The sequence below is a fragment of the Camelus dromedarius genome, chromosome 29 (genome assembly GCF_036321535.1).
Source record: "Camelus dromedarius isolate mCamDro1 chromosome 29, mCamDro1.pat, whole genome shotgun sequence".
NCBI lineage: Eukaryota > Metazoa > Chordata > Mammalia > Artiodactyla > Camelidae > Camelus > Camelus dromedarius.
Window position 1 is genome coordinate 20,407,629 of NC_087464.1, and position 16,550 is coordinate 20,424,178.

General features: G+C 44.9%; 1 long non-coding RNA gene across 1 annotated transcript in view; it reads left to right on the plus strand.

Annotated features, from left to right (window-relative positions):
• Positions 1-16,550, plus strand: part of LOC105092237 (uncharacterized) — a 110,989-nt gene that overhangs the window by 67,096 nt on the left and 27,343 nt on the right. The window contains exon 2 of the long non-coding RNA XR_010378300.1: positions 6,670-6,913. This is a non-coding gene — a long non-coding RNA (uncharacterized LOC105092237). The remainder of the gene's footprint in view (positions 1-6,669; positions 6,914-16,550) is intronic.

The following is a 16,550-nucleotide window of genomic DNA, read 5'->3' on the forward strand; positions in this document are numbered from 1 at the left end:
CCAACGATTGTCAACAAACCAGCAGAAGCTAGAAGAGAGGGCTGGAACAGGTGTCCCCTCACAGCCCTCAGAAGGAACCAGCCCTGCCAACACCCCGATTTTGGACTTTGGCCTGCAGAACTGTGAGACAATACATTCTACTATTTAAGCCACCCAGTTTGTAGCACTTGGTTACGACAGCCCTGGGACACTGATACACCAGAGCTCCTGGGATGTGAGTCCTGCTTTCAGCCCCTTAGACAGGCCTGGGCTGAGCAACTCCAGGGAGCCCTGGTGCCATCGCCTGACTTGCAGGGACCCAGCATTGCTCTGCGTGCCAAGAGAGGCCACAAGGTGCATGACCACCATCCAGGACTGAATCCCTGCTGCGTTAAGTAAGCACTGTAGCTCGTCTTCCAAGTCGTGGGGTCCCTGGTTACAAAGAGCCAGATGGAAATCCGATTGCGCTCTCAAGCTTGCTGCAGGGGAGGATGGTGTTTGTGTCCTGTGCTATTCCAGGGACAATTAGCATCAGAAGATTAGATTCATAATGGCCCATTCATTTTCTCCGCTCGTCACTGGTGTCTGGCGGAGAATTGGAATTCTTAATCCCCCACGCTCTAAGTGAATGCATATTGAACTGTTTTGACAGCTTGGAAGTTTCGCTGCAGATTCTTGATGACTGCCCATGTCAGGATCAATTTGCAGCCTTGTTTTTTCAGCTGATTAGGTCCCATCCAATTTTCTTGAGCCAGTGTTTCCGAGGATCTGGCTTCTTGCATCTCTACCACCAAAGGGATGTGGAGTGGGGATGGTCCTGGTGAGGCTGGGTTTGAGATCTGCTATCCAGAACCACTGAACCCACCATGAGTCCTCTTACATTTGCTCAAGGAACAAAGAGTGAGCTCTCTATTAAAAAAAACCTACACAGTGCAGCTTTTGCCCAGAGACTCTGTGAGAAGTCAGTGAGAACGTACACAAAGCTAGCTTGGGCTGCATGGAGAAGAGAGTATGAAGAATGAAGGATGGGAGTGTGGACTGGACTGTCGTGTTGCTTCTGCGCACTCCCCAGCTCTACCATTTAACTCGCTATGGGACCTGGGGTCAGTAACTCACGCTCGTCTAAGTTTCATCATCGACATCATGGGGATAATAGTAATAGAAGCCTTGTAGAGTCGTTGTGAAAATTAAATGAAATATTACATGTAAAAGTTCTTTGTTCGGTGCCTGCAGCCAAGTAAGTGTTCAGCGGATGTTAGCTTGAAAGGACAGTTTCACTTCCTTCACCTTCCTCTTCTTCCTCCTCCATCTCCTCCGTCTTCCCTGTCCTCTGTCTTCAGTCAGAAGGGCTACAGTGCCATCCAACAGAAAGGCAGTGGGAGCCATGGGTGTGATTTTTAAGTTTTATAGTAGCGCTGTTAAAAAAGTACAAAGAAACAGGTAAAATTAATTTTAATAATGTGTTTGATATAAAGCAGTACATAAAACAGGTGATCACAACAACATGCAATCCATGTAAACATCATGAATGAGATGCTTCACATTGTATTTCTCCAACTGCGTCTTCACAGCCCAGTGCGAATGTTCCACCAACAGCACATCTCATCCCAGACTGGCCACATTTTTTTTTAACATTTTTTTATTGAGTTACAGTCATTTTATAATGTTGTGTCAAACTCCAGTGTAGAGCACAATTTTTCAGTTATACATGAACATACTTATATTCGTTGTCACATTTTTTTTTTGCTGTGAGCTACCACAAGCTCTTGTATATATTTCCCTGTGCTATACAGTATAATCTTGTTTATCTATTCTGTATATGCCTGTCAGTATCTACAAATTTTGAAATCCCAGTCTGTCTCTTCCCACCCTCCGCCCCCTTGGCAACCACAAGTTTGTATTCTATGTCTATGAGACTGTTTCTGTTTTGTATTTATGTTCATTTTTTTTTTTAGATTCCACATATGAGCGATCTCATATGGTATTTTTCTTTCTCTTTCTGGCTTGTTTCACTTAGAATGACATTCTCCAGGAACATCCATGTTGCTGCAAATGGCATTATATTGTCATTTTTATGACTGAATAGTATTCCATTGTATAAATATACCACATCTTCTTTATCCAGTCATCTGTTGACAGACATTTAGGCTGTTTCCATGTCTTGGCTATTGTAAATAGTGCTGCTATGAACATTGGGGTGCAGGTGTCATTTTGAAGTAGGGTTCCTTCTGGATATACTCCCAGGAATGAGATTATTGGGTAATAGGGTAAGTCTATTCCTAGTCTTTTGAGGAATCTCCGTACTGTTTTCCACAGTGGCTGCACCAAACTGCATTCCCACCAGCAGTGTAGGAGAGTTCCCTTCAGAATGGCCACACTTTAAATTAAGTGTTTAATTAGGCACATGGGGCTAGTGGCTGGGATACTGGGACAGCATAGTTCTAGGTGTAAACTGACTATACTTCAACTGAAAAAAAAAAGAGAATATATTGGAAAAGTTTTAAAATCAAATCTGGAGACTAAACTCACCTGGAATAAATGCACATATATACATAAATTTTTTAAGGTTAAAAAATATAAAAATTTCTGTCCTTTATAAGCCACCCAGTCCATATTTTTGTTTCAGCAACCTGAACGGACTAAGACACACACCTCCATCCGATGGAAAGCTAGTGTCATCCCTGCTGTCACTGGCCTGGGCCACCGTGCCCTGTGACTGTGCTTGGCCTTCCCAGCTGGACATTAGAGACGGTGCTTACCTGTCACCCTGCTGCTTGGCTTGTGCTCAGGTTCCAAACTTAGTCTGGGCTTCTAGAGGGGAGGCCCCTTGTGTCCCTGTTTGAGAGGATTGGGCAGCTCAGTTGGTTATTTAATGGTTCCCATCAGCTAAACAGCATTGACACACCCCGTCTCACCATCATCTCGCTCTCTGACCTTCTTGTGCTGGGGTGACTAGGACACCCCGTGACTCTCAGGTGTGAATGGAGCTGGCAAGTCCAGAGCTTCCTTCCGAAACAGCTGCCAAGGCAGGAACTGCTGTTCCCGCTGCAGACCCTGCCACCCGCGTCTGATTTTCCACGTGCAGTGAGACAGCTTAGCCCTTGATAAGTCTGGGCATCAAGAGATGAATGGCACCATCTTGACTCTGAATGAATTCATAATATAGAGGGTGGCATATGTGCAAAATAATTCCTGTTCACTGTAATAAGTGCTGGGATGAAAGTTTGTTAAAGTTGTAGAGGAAACTTGAGAAAGGGGTGATAGATACATAAGATGAAGTTTTAAAATGTAAATTCTATAGATAATAATGGATATTAGGATTCTTTTGGTTGCTAGAAATAGAAACTGTTAGCCAGCTTAAGCCAAAGGGTGACTACTAAGGTGTTAAACTAAGAATTTAGGGGAATCATACAAATTGAGAAAATCCTAAATCCCAGGCAAAGATGTAGTTAGCCTTCACAGACAGACTGGGGTGGCATTAAAGACTCAGGCAGCTCTTTCTTACGTATTCTGCTCAGCACACATTTTGATACTTTTCTTGCACTGCAGTCCAGCTTTCTTTGTTTTCTTTTTTATGCTAACAATATGAAAACTTTATTAGTGCCTTCCGTTTTTCCTGCCCTTCTGAATACTTTCTTTTTTTAAATTGAAGTATAGTTGATTTACAATGTTGTGTTGGTTTCAGGTGTACAGCAAAGTGATTCTATTATGCATACACATACCTATTCTTCTTCAGGTTCTTTTCCATTGTAGGTTATTGCAAGACATTGAATTTAGTTCCCTGTGCTATACAGTAGGTCCTTGTTGTTTACCTATTTTATATATAGTAGTGGGTATATGTTAATTCCAAATTCCTAATTTATCAGTCTCCCTCATCCTTTTCCCCTTTGGCAACCATAACTTGTTTTCTATGTCTGTGAGTCTGTTTCTGGTTTGTAAATAAGTTCATTTTTTTTTAGATTCCACATATAAGAGATATCATATTGTATTTGTCTTTCTTTTCCTGACTTCACCTAGTATGATGATCTCTAAGTCCACTGATGTTGCTGCAAATGGCATTATTTCATTCTTTTTTATGGCTGAGTAATATTCCATTGTGTATGTATATCACATCTTCTTTATCCAGTCATCTGTTCATGGACATTTGGGTTGCTTCCATGTCTTGGCCATTGTAAATAGTGCTGCTGTGAACATTGGGGTACATGTATCTTTTCAAGTTAGAGTTTCCTCTGGATATATGCCCAGGAGTGAGATTCCTGGATCATAGGGTAAGTCTATTGTTATTTTTTAAAGGAACCTCCATACTGTTTTCCATAATGGCTGCACCAAACTACATTCCCCCCAACAATGTAGAAGGGTTCCCTTTTCTCCACAGCCTCTCCAGCATTTGTCATTCGTAGACTTTTGAATGATGACCATTCTGACTGGTGTGAGGTGGTACCTCACTGTAGTTTTGATTTGCATCTCTCTGATAATTAGTGATATTGAGCATTTTTTCACAGAATCACGTACTTCCTACACTATTCTCTGTCAGTCTTTAGGACGGTTGTCTTGGACTGGAGCCTGTCTCTCTCATCTTGTACCATAAGGACTGAAGAAGTAACTGAAATATGCTAAAATCCTATGATATTGCTATTGAGTCAAGTCCCAAGAGCAGATAGGCAACCACTTCACTAATTATGTCGCAGCTGCATGGCAAGGATTGCATCTTCCCAGACAAGGTTAGGAAGGTGACCACATCGTCAGCTTCTCTCCTATCCTTGTGCACTCCTTTTCTCTGATATCCTGGTAATTGAAAACCTCCACTGCTGGCAGCAAATTTCTGTATCAGTTAAGTTTCATTTCGTCAATAAGAGCAGAGAGGGACGATGACTAGCTTAACTTATAGAGGACATTGATTAATAGGCAACTGGAAGTGACATGGAACCCAAGGAAGAACTGAACGGCCATACCTTGAGATGGACAGGGACCAGGGCATATCCAGGGGTCCCGGTTGGAGGGATTCATGAGCCTTCACTCTGGAGGACTCTCACACAGCTCAGTTTAAAGGTGCTCAGGTGCTGTGTCTCTCAGTACAAGCTTCAGACTCTTGGGAAGAATGAGCTAATGAATTAGCTGGAGTCAGATGCCCACCTGGTGGCCAGTGACACAGAATCACATAATACAGACATAGCTGAGAGGTCTTCTCATGTCCCCATCGAGTCCAGCTCCTGGGAAATGGGCAACTGGGGTGAGTCAGGCAGTCACCCTAAGAGGTCTACGTGCACCTAGAGCTAGGTGAGCTTCACATGGTTATTGTTATTATCTCTCTTCTAAATCTTTACAAGACATTTGGCTTTTTCCTTCCATTTTCCAACTATAATGTATTTATAAACACTGTAACTGTAATTCACTCTACCATTAAATGGAATTCTGAGCTTACTTCCTGTTTCCTTTAAACTTCAGCGTCTCCACTCATGTGTTTGTCTGTCTGTCCACAGGAATGCTTTCAGTAGTTTTTGTGAGAAAGCTGTTTGAATGGTGGGATGGATGGCCGTGCGTTTATCGATGATGGCATTCTTTGCCTCCTCATACTAAAAATGTTCTTGTATTTAGATGTCTTTCCCCTCTAAATGCTCTGCAAAAATCTCATTATCTTCTGGAATTTAATGTTCTGAGGAAAGGTCTGAGTCAGCCGATTTTCCTTCTTGTGGGAAACCGAATTTCTCTGCGTGGGTACTATTTTGACTTTTTTTCATTATCTTTGAAGATGTTTTGTGGTGGTGGTGGTAGATTTCTTGGTTTGTTTGGGTTTGTCTTTGTTTTGTTTTTGGCTAAAAGAGAACTAGGAAAGTTGGAACAGGTATTAGGCTGCCCTTACAGCTGACTGTATCTGTATGAGCGCTAAGAGTACACCATCAGAAACTAAAACTTGACAATAAAACAGCTTTTGAAAATACCGAGTGCCAAGAAGTCTCGTGTGACAACTACTTTCCCGATGTGCAGCGTGTATAGATGTGCGTGAACACCAGCGGACGAGAGGCCGGGTGGAGGGTAGTGTTGGGGTAGATAGGAGGCGTCAGGAAAGCTACTGAGAGAATGTGGAGGGGAAAGCTGATGTGAGAAATAAGGTATTTCCGGGCCACGTTGAAGGCCTTGCTGAGCTCAGAGGCCACACCGCCGTCACAGCACCAATCCACATGCTTGTGCAATCTTCTCCAGCGGTACTCAGAAGCCAGGGTATGTGCTTGGAGGAAGCAGGCAGTGGGGTGGATACAGGCTCGTATTTTTCTCAGTAAGGATGAGAAAAGGGTGAGAATTAAGTGCATTGTTTAGAAAGTGGGTCCTGTGGTGCCCCGTGGGCTTAGGCGTCAGAGGTGGTAACTGAGGGCAAGAGGGTGTTGGGGGTTGAGGGGGCAGTGGAGGAATAGGGTAGCGGAGGTTCTGATTACACTAAAGATGAGGTTTAAAGGGAGGTTTCAGAGAGTTTTATGTGAGAAGTAACATTTGTCAGCAGACCTAGACGTGGACCTGAGTAAGGAGACTTTCACTTATTTATAAAGCGGCCTTTAATTTCTGTCTCAGGTCTTCCATTATCCTCCGGCCAATGTCCTAATCCTGGTGCTTTCAGAGTATTGCGCCCACTTCTGTGTTAGTCAGCTCAGGACGGTTAACTCAGAGCAGCTCAAAATCCCCTTCTCTCCTCCTCAGGGTGGATCCCATCCCTCTGGAGCTGTGGTGCCCACCTCCGTGACCAGGTTGGGCTGAGACCTGTGACTTCAGATGCCGTGGTGACCCGGGAGCTTGTGGCTCCTGCTCCAGCCCAGCGCCCGGCCAGAGCAGACCTGGCGGAGCTGCAGCGCCTGCCCTGGGCCTTGCCAGCTGTGTGCATTTGCTTCAGAGCCTCAGAGTCAAAGGAGTCATTCCGTCTTATCTTGATGCATTTACTCTAAAGGTAGGAAAACTTTAGGACACCAAGGACAGAGTTTTCAAATGCTTTTTCTGTCCCTTAATGTCCCACTGACGACAACAGCAAAGCAGCATTCAGTGGTCATTGACCCCATGTTCAGCTCTTTATTAAAAGAAGAACCACTCCACAAGAAGTCCAGTAAGCAGTCCTGGACTCCCGAGCTGGGGGGTCTCATGGACAAAGGGACAGAAACAGCTGAATGGACCCACAGCCCACGTCCAGATTCTGGGTTGTGACACAGCTGGTGACTCTATCAAAGCATCTGGGGAGGGGGGAAATGTTCTCGTGCCTCACATTGCTCTCCTGGGGCAGAAACGGCAGGTCCTCGGTGGTATTTAATTTCAACTCTCTTAATTACGTCACTGGAGGCAATTTGAAGGTTTAGGTACAGTCCCAGATTTATTATGTCACTCAAAACTCAAAGGGCAGGTTAGTCTCTATTGCGAGGAGAAACATTAACAGCAGGTAAGCTTACTTTTGGACAAAGAGAGACATCTCATCGTATTTGGGGAACTACTCTGTGTGCTCCTCTCTTCTTGCAATAACTGTAATTCACCTTTGGAGAAGGCACATGGGGTCCTTGGTGTAGCTTTCATTGTAGTCTTAGCTTATATTTTCCATCCATTTCCCCTGGAGATAAAATAAATGCCTGTTAAAGACTTTAGCCATCTTCATTTTTAGCAGATTCTAAAGCAAGCGGGGTCACAAAGAGGTATGGTTGTTCCTTCGAGTGCTGGTGAGATTTCAGCCCGCAAAGGAGATGGTGACCAAGGACCTCTCAAAATGACATTGCAGCCCATTCTTGGGGAGTCTCCCTGACTCAACCAGGGAGGCCAGGGCTGCACACTCATTCTCTTCCGTCTGCTACCCTTGATGGCTACTCACTCAGGGTCCTGGGAAACTTTGGCATCATTTTCCATGTCTTCAAGGTTGTGGGGAAATATGAGTGTGGATGCCAGGCCTATCTGGGCACACTGTACTCCTGTCTCTTAATACCCTGATCCTGGGGAGACACTCCTGCACTCTCTCATCTTCAGAAATAAAAAGAGAAGAGGTACAAGTCTGCTGTTTTCATAATGACACAGACTTTAAGGGAAATTCTCCTGGGTGCCCCCCACCCTTCCCGTAGGAAGCCCCGGGAAGGGGGAGTGTTCCCCTGGCCGTCCCTGTGACCACCTACAACTCTCCCTCCCTGCTCGCACCTCAGATTGATTTCTGTCCCATGTGAGTGGAGGTGGGAAGGGCAGCAAAGCAGGCTGTCCTCTCATTTGTCTGTGCGAATCATTTGATTCCATGCCCTTTGAAGCCAGCACTGTAGCGGGTGAGCGCAGGGCACCGAGGGTTCCCCTCGGGCTCCTGGGACTGTTCCCCCCTCCACCGCCCCTTGCACATCCTCAGCCTAAGGACATTAGCTTATGTCGGGTAACCACAGGAGTTTGATGGTTCTGCTCTCTTACTCTGGGTGGGGGTAAGCTCTGAGGCATAACTCTCCCTCCAGAGCACGCCCGTGGGATCAGGCGAAGGCTGCCCTCCTGATGCACACAGGCACAGCTCTGCTTGGCTAAGAAACACTTGCCCTGTTCTGCTTACCCTACCTTCTTCCCAGTTTCTCCTCATCCCAGTTTGCCTGAATGCCTGTAGCTCATCTCCCTCCCCCGGTTCCAGGTAAACTTGGTGAGCACTTGTTTAACAAACCACTTGCACACAAATCTTCTCAGGGGCTACTTCTAAAAAAGCCTACCTAAGGCAGTAATTTAGAGTCTGAGTCATTGTTCCCAGTGGTAGATGTTTTCTCAGCCATCAGAGCACTTTCAGTCCAGCCTTCACGTGGGAGAAGGGCTAACAGGAGGCCTGGGGAGAGGAAGAGTTGTCAGTCACACATGTAAATACCTTGACGCTTGCACATTTCAGACGCGAAGCATCCGCAGGGGATGAGAGCGTCTGTGGCATTTCCATTGGAATGGGCATGTAAAGGGAACTGCGAGTCACTGGAGAGGAGGACAGTGAGGATCGTGGCAGGAAATGAAACACAGAAACCTTCAGGATGCCAAATTTTCCAGTATTTAATTTGAGTAGGAGACTAAGAGTTGAAGGAACAGGGTATAAGGTAATGTCTAGCCAGAGAAGCCATTAAATATTTGTTGGCTGAATGAATGGATGGACAAGGTAGGGGAAGGATAGATAACGAAGTAGCCAGAAGGTGAGACCCTCAGAGAGGCTGGAGTAGTAACGATCTGGAGGCTCATCTCTCAGCCTGCAAAGGATGCAGACTATTGAGTCACAGATTTTTTTTTTTTAAATGGAGGGACTGGGGATTGAACCCAGGACATCGTGCATGCTAAGCATGCGTTCTACCACTGAGCTTTTAACCCCCGCCCCTGAGTCACAGAATTATTAATCAAATGGAGTTTTAATACTGAAACAGAGTGAGTGTGGAACTGTAAAGAGGCCAGAAAGTTTCAAAACTAACAACCACCGACTCTTAAAAAGACTATGAAAATAATCTATTGATCAAGCAAAGCCATGTTTATTTCCTACTTCAGTAAAGGAAAGTACACCTTGATGCATTTTTAGGAGTGGCTCATGGTGGGGAGGTCATGAGTGGATATCTATAAGATTTGGGGAGTGCTTTAAGGAGGGTCTTTTAATCTCAGGGCTTGGTTGGGATAAATTGTTAAGGATTGGTGGACACTGTGAGGTCAAGCAAGACTTGACAAGTGAACAGCCACTTGGAAAGGGAGTAGATTTGCCCTTTAGTTGAGTTTGTCTATTGTCCTGATGTATTGTCTGATTTCCCTGTTGTCCTGAGAACAGGTCTAGTTGAGGAGGAATCTGTTGTTCAAATAAATGAATTAGGCAGTTCCCAAATGATGCAATAAAGGCTTTTGCAACTTATCTTTGGGGATAAAAATATTCTGAGATAATAAAGTCATGTTAATATAAACAACATTAGCTCTTGATCCAATTAAATTGTGTGGTTGCAGGCAAGTTGTTCTCAAATGTTTACTCCCTCCCCCTCAGTGTAGGGACCCTGGGAAGACCAGATGCTTTGGCTAGCCAGACAGCCTCACTGTACCGATGGCCCTGAGGTGTCCTGCCTGAGCTAGGATGCTTCTGTCAGACAAACTTGTCCCCAGGAGAGCAACAGGTGGGGAAAGTAATTAAGGACTGTATTTACTTAACTGAATAGAAATGTAGGAATTTGAGGCTTGACAGAGGGACCAAAACCATCTGGAACAGGGCAGATTCTTCAGTGTTTGTGGGTGAATCTTGGTCATAAAGATATCAAGCGCTTACTAGGGGATGTGGAGACCTCAGAGGACTGAAGACAGAGGTTGCACATTCTCATACGTTCTCACAGTAAGATTCCTTGCCTCTGCCTTATGGATGGGTGCTCACTGCACTGCAGGAGCAAGGAATGGAATAGAGGCAAGGGGACTGGAAGGGCAGGTTCGGCTTCGGATGTCACCTACTCCCATGGCCTCGGGGATACCGGGGCCAATAAAATACCTGAAGATTTTGTTGGTTAGTGGTCTCTTTCTTGGGTCGCTTCCCACCAGGACCCTCAGCACAGGGGGCAGTGCATTCTGGTTAGTACAGCCTGATCTACCCTTTCTGCCCCGTGGAGGGTGAGAGAGTGGGGAAAATTCCGCTCTACCTGAGAAGGAGAGTTGGGGAGAGTCAGGTTTCTTAGGCAGGAGCGAGAGGCTCTCCTGGGATGGGTTTAAAAGGGCATGGAATGCCAAAGGACACGGGAGAGCACTGGGAAGTGGGGTCGGGGTTGGGGGAGGTGGCCCAGAGCAGCCTGAGGATGCGATTACAGGAGGGGACAGAGGAGTGGGGACAAGGACATTAAGAGAGTGATTGAGGATGTGAGCGGTATGGAGTAGGCTAGAAGAAACTGGGGCTACAAAATTTCCAAAAGAATCAGTCCCACTCATTGCCAGGTGTGGGGGGTGCGTGTGGAATGCCTGGGAAGGAGGTGGAAGGAAGGAATGCACAGCTTTTGGGGGGCGGAAGCCCTCGCTGAAAGTAAGCATGTTCCTGAGGGAATTTACAGTCTGAAGCGGCTGCAGCCGTAGACAAACCAAGAGCCCAGGCCCCGCTGGAGGGAACCGGCTGCAGCCACGGCCATGGTTCTTACCGCAACCCACTGATGCCGCGGGCCTGAGCACTCCCCTGCACTCTGGCATGTGGTTGGTTATTAGCCATAATGTCCTTGCTGTTGTGAGTTTTCTCCTTTTCATCTTTTTTATGAGTATTTTAATGGGAAGTTAGGGGGAGGGTGCGTCAGGCTGAATCTGAAGGTGGGTAATTTTCAGAAATGTTCCCTTGAGGTAGGGCATTGCATTGCATGGAGCAGGGCCTCTCAGTGTCTCACAATAGCCCACTGACACAGGAGGCACTGGGGCTTATAGAAAGGACACTGAGTCACAGGGAGGAGACTGCCAGTGGGGTCAGATTCTGCCCGGGTCGGGCACAGAGAGTGAATGATGTATGGGTTCAAGTTTGCTCCTCTTGAGAGAAAGAACTGACACTACAACCCAAATTCACGAGATGGCGCCCATCCTGTGCATACAGACAGGGCTGACCTCGAGGTCATTGCCTGCGCTTGGCACAGAGCCCTGCTTTCAAAAGGACCCCACGTTGGGTTTAACACTCTGCTGCTGCCATCTTAAAATCCATAACAATTTTTTAAAAAATTATTTTAATTTGGGGGGGAGGTAATTAGGTTATTTATTTATTTACATGTTGGTTTGTTTGTTTTAATGGAAGCACTGGGGATTGAAGCCAGGATCTTGTGCATGCTAAGCACACACTCTGCCACTGGGCTATACCCTCCCCCCAAAATTTCTTATTTAAATCACAATAGCACAACAAGAAAATGTTTATCTTTGGTTGATATCGTGCTGAATACTTCTACGTGCCTACCTGCCAAGCATCAAGTACATACATTTGTGAATCTATGTACTTATGCCCTTTAAGAGACACATTCATAGGTGTAGATATAATTGCTTTGGGACATTTCATTTTAGGGTCCACTAAAGACACAAAATGAGGACAAGAGCAGAGAGTTCCTTCTTGGCAGGCTCATGAGGGCTCTGTTGCCATCCAGAGGGGTTCTATTGGCCATTCGGCTGTAGCAGTTATATTTGTCAAACATATCAATTAATCTAAAACATGTTAATGCATAAATATTAAGGGACTATATAATGAAGAATTCACCCCCAACTAGTAATTGCTTGCTTTCTTCTGTTTCATTTCCACTCCATGACCAGATTCACAGACAAATTTTACATATGTGTAGTCAGAACACAGGAACGGTGTTATATACCCTCCAGTTTCTTTTTTCCCCCTAGACCTCTAAGATAAGCCATCTCCCATGCTGCAGAGTTGTCTTCATAATTCTTAATTTTAATGGCAACATCCTGTCACATTGAGATGATCTTACATGATTAATTTTTAAAATATCTTTTTGTGAGTATGTATATTCAGGTATTATTTTTTAAAATTTTAAAGTGCCAACTCTGTGCCATGCCTGATGGAGACCATGTTGGGGACACAAATATAAATAAAACATGACCCTGGTCTTCACCCTTCTTCAGTAAAAATTAAAGCTTAAGGAGCATCTTTATTTTATGTTCTTTTAGTTTAGCTCCTAAGGAGAAATTCCTTAAAGAGGAATTACTGGATCAAAAAAGCCAAAAACTTTAATGGCTATAAGTGCATACTGTCAAATCACTTTACAATTCATAGTCCCTCTAGCAATGAACAATTAATTGTACCTGCTTCCCTGGAATCTTGCCAAAACTGGGTATTATCATTAAAAAAAAAAAAAAAGCTTCCCCAACGTAATAGGTGTAAAATGGTAGAGAATTGTTCTAATTTGCATGTGATTCTTTTAAAGCCTTATCCTCAAGTCTCAGGAACTGCTTTTTTTAGTCCTAATACTTTATCTACATGGGGCTCCTTTTTTTTCTGTATGAAGTTAAAAGACATAATTCTCATTATGCCTTTCTTAGAAAATATTGCATGACCTAGTGAAAATTTTACAACATATAAAATCATTTCCTTAAAGAGAAATCCTTTTCACTTCCTTAAAAATTGCATTTTCCCCAAATATTAGCTCCTTCTTGTCCCTGCCATGAAGTGGGCAGGATCATTCTGAAGAGATTCTGTTTTATAAACATCTTTAGACTTCCAGATTATTATAACTCTGACAAGCTCCAACTGTATCTCTAAACTGAGGTTAGATAAGAGTAACAGGCATTTCAGTTCCTTCCCAGTTCAGTCACAAATCCCCCCCCCCCAGTGGCCATGTGAGTGCTACTCCACTTCCTGTAGTAGCAGAGCCCCACCCATACCCCTCGGGGCAGGCACATGACCCAAGCTGAGCCAATCATATTCCTCACTTCTTGAACAGACAGATGGGCCAATAGGGAGGCATGTGGTTCCAGGTAAGCCAATCACAGTCCTTCCCCGAGATTTTCCAAATTTGAGCTAGGAGAAGAGAAGCCATTTTTCTTCAGAAGGCCTGGGTCTATAAAGATGTGAACCTAGAACTTCCAGCTGCCAGGCTCTTCACCCTTTTTCCACTCCCCACCCCAGCAGTCAGCAGGAGGGGAAGCAGCCTGGTGGAGGTTTGGGGTAAAGCACGCGAGGATGGGGAGAATGCTTCCTGTTAGCATTTAGTCATCAGCTCCATTGATCCCCCAGGGCAGCTTCCAGCCACACTTTCCCATGCCCTTTCTATTTTGATCATATGAATTTAAAATAAAAATCCTCGTTTTGTCTTATTTGTACATTTTAGTTAGGTTTCTTCACTTGCGTGACAAAGTTGATGTTTATTCACAGTCATATGGATTTTCTCTGCATCTAGTGGGATTGGTTGATCTCAGACTGTGTGGGTGAAATTTCATAATTATAAAAATTCAAATTGAATGGTTTAGTGCATAAAGTCACTCATTCGACATGCATTACATGTCTTGCTGTAAGCAAGACAAATTCCAAATACAGCTCCTGGAAGGAAAACTCCGCATTCCCATCCAAGCCATCAACGCTTCAAATATTTCTTAGATTCATAAAGTACGGAACTGGAAGTGAGCATTAAACCCCATTTTATTCCCTTACCCTTCATTTTACCAATGAGACAAACCTGGCACAATGGTTGGTGGAGATGCTGAGGCTAGAACAGTGTGCTGCTCCTGTGATATTATGCTGAAATCAGCCCCTGGAAATTGAGATGCTGTTAGACGACAAACACGTGGGCCAGCAGCCTGGGCGAAGATATATGTGAAGTAACTTTGTTTTCTGTGTAGTTCTTGTATCAGGAGGGAGCATTTGGTGCTGGGGCATATTTTTGGCAGACGCATCGGATTTCACATAAATAGTACACATCTTTGTCAAAGGCCTCGTTTCCCTGTTCTCTCGAGTCATCTGCTACTGTTTCCACACTCCCGCCATCACACATTCTCGGAAGTGTAAATAACAGCTGCCAGGTTGGAACAGCTTCTTGCTCCTTCCCAGGCAATGTGAGGTGGGGGCTTGCCCACTCCAAAGCGTCCTTGCACCATTACGGCCAGAGGACCAGCCTTCCTCCCACTGGAGAGGCAACAGGGATGAGTCAGCACCCCGGGGTGAGGTTCCCTCGTAGAGCAAATGAGCAAGGAGACCAAAGTACTCTTGGAGAGCAGAACCCTCTGTGTCCAGTAACCATTCCCTGCTCTGTGACTGGGCCCTTCTCCCCCCTGCAGAGTCAGACTCTGCCACAGGGACCTTGGGGCATGGGGACGGGTGGGAGGCAATAGACCGGGAGATGGCCAGGCGGAAGGCCATTTAGATCATTGTCTCTGTCTTGACTTTACATCCAGGCTGACTCACAGGACGAAAGGGTTGGCATGAGAACCAGAGGGAGTGTGTGGACCTCAAGACCCAGAGAGCTCAGGGGCAGAGACCCAGAGAGCTGAGAGATCCTACAAAGCTAGGATCTTAGTCTGCTCTGTGAGGCCTTCTTTGATGGCTCCCTTTTTGTTTATTGATGGAATTTTGAAATGAGAGGGGCCTAGGGACTTGTTCTGGAGGATGGCAGAGAAGAAGGGTTTGGGGAGATCCCACCTCATCCCACAGTTAGCCGGGTGAGGGTATCCAACTATCACGGAATGTTTGAATAATGATGGCAAGTCCACCTATGGCAATATGGGAAGTGCTGGCCAGTGCTAAGAAAAGTCTAGCTATGGTTTTGGCTGGAACTATGTAGAAAGGCAGGATAATGAGTGGTTATGTTTGAGTAGGGAGACTGTTCATTCAGTTCTGTTTGTTTTATTCATTTTTTTCAAATTCTCTCCCTTTCTGTGTGCCATTTTTGACAAGGGTCCTTGGCATCTGTTCTTCTCACTTCCCAAAATGCTTTTCCCCGGCTGTCTGTGTGGCTGGCCTCTCTCGCCGCTCCTCAGAGAGCCTCCCCTCACCACTAACTGATAAACGTCCACTGCACCTCTGCATCCCTGCATCCAGTAGAGACCCTTTCAGATTAAAAAACAAACAAAAGAAAAAACAAAAAAGAAATTTTGGCTCAAATCAATTAAAAAATAGAAATATAGGTGTTTAGGAGAGGAAGAGTTTGTTTCCAGCTGGGGACATCCAGCGTATGAGTGTAGATTAAACAGCGGGGACATCTAAACTTTTTTTTTTTTGCAAGCAGCAGGAATTATTAGAGCAGGCTGATATGGGGAGAGTGAAAGTTTTCTTCATGGGTAGGAAAGAGAAAGTACAAGATGAGCCTGAAATGTCCTGTGTCCAAAAGCAATGAAGTGCTCCAACAGAAATAAATAACTAAATGAAACGATGGCGGGTGGGTATGTCTAAAGGACAAAGGAAGAAGGCTGCAGGGGATCCCACTGGCCAAATCTGGGAATGATTTAGCATCAAATTTTGACCACAAAAAATGTGTGATTGGCCAAATAACAGCGTCCAGAACATACAGGTCCTAATCCTTGTGATTTGTGGATGTTACTTTATATGGCAAAAGGGACTGTGCGGATGTGATGAGGGTAGGGATCTTGAGATGGGGAGATTACCCTGGGTTAGTTATCTAGTGAGCTCTAAATGTAGTTACAGGTGTTTGTATGAGAGTGAGGCAGAGGAAGATTTGCCTGCGAAGAAAAGAAAGATGGCGTGAGGACTGGATGTGACAAGACATGTGAGGAATGAAACACTAGAACCTGGAAAAGGCAAGGACACGGATTGTACCTAGATCCTCCAGAGGGAGTGTGGCCCTGCCAACACTTTGGTTTCAGTCCAGTGAAACTGATTTTGGACTTCTGATCTCCAGAACAGTAAGAGAATTAGGGTATGGTTTTTTAAGCCACCAAGTTTGTGGTGATTAGTTGTAGCAACCAGAGCAATGCAGACAGGAATGAATTATACATCATCAAATAGAATAGGAATCCATGTGTCTACTCAAATAGCAGATAGGTGATAGATGACAGGTAGATGAGAGAGAGGGATGAATGAACGAATGTCAGGCGGGGGAGAGGAAGGGCTTTTTCTTAGGGTAGAAAGTTGGCCAGTGAATGTAGAATAAGTGGTGGAAAATCACCAGTCTGTAGGCATCATAGTGAAA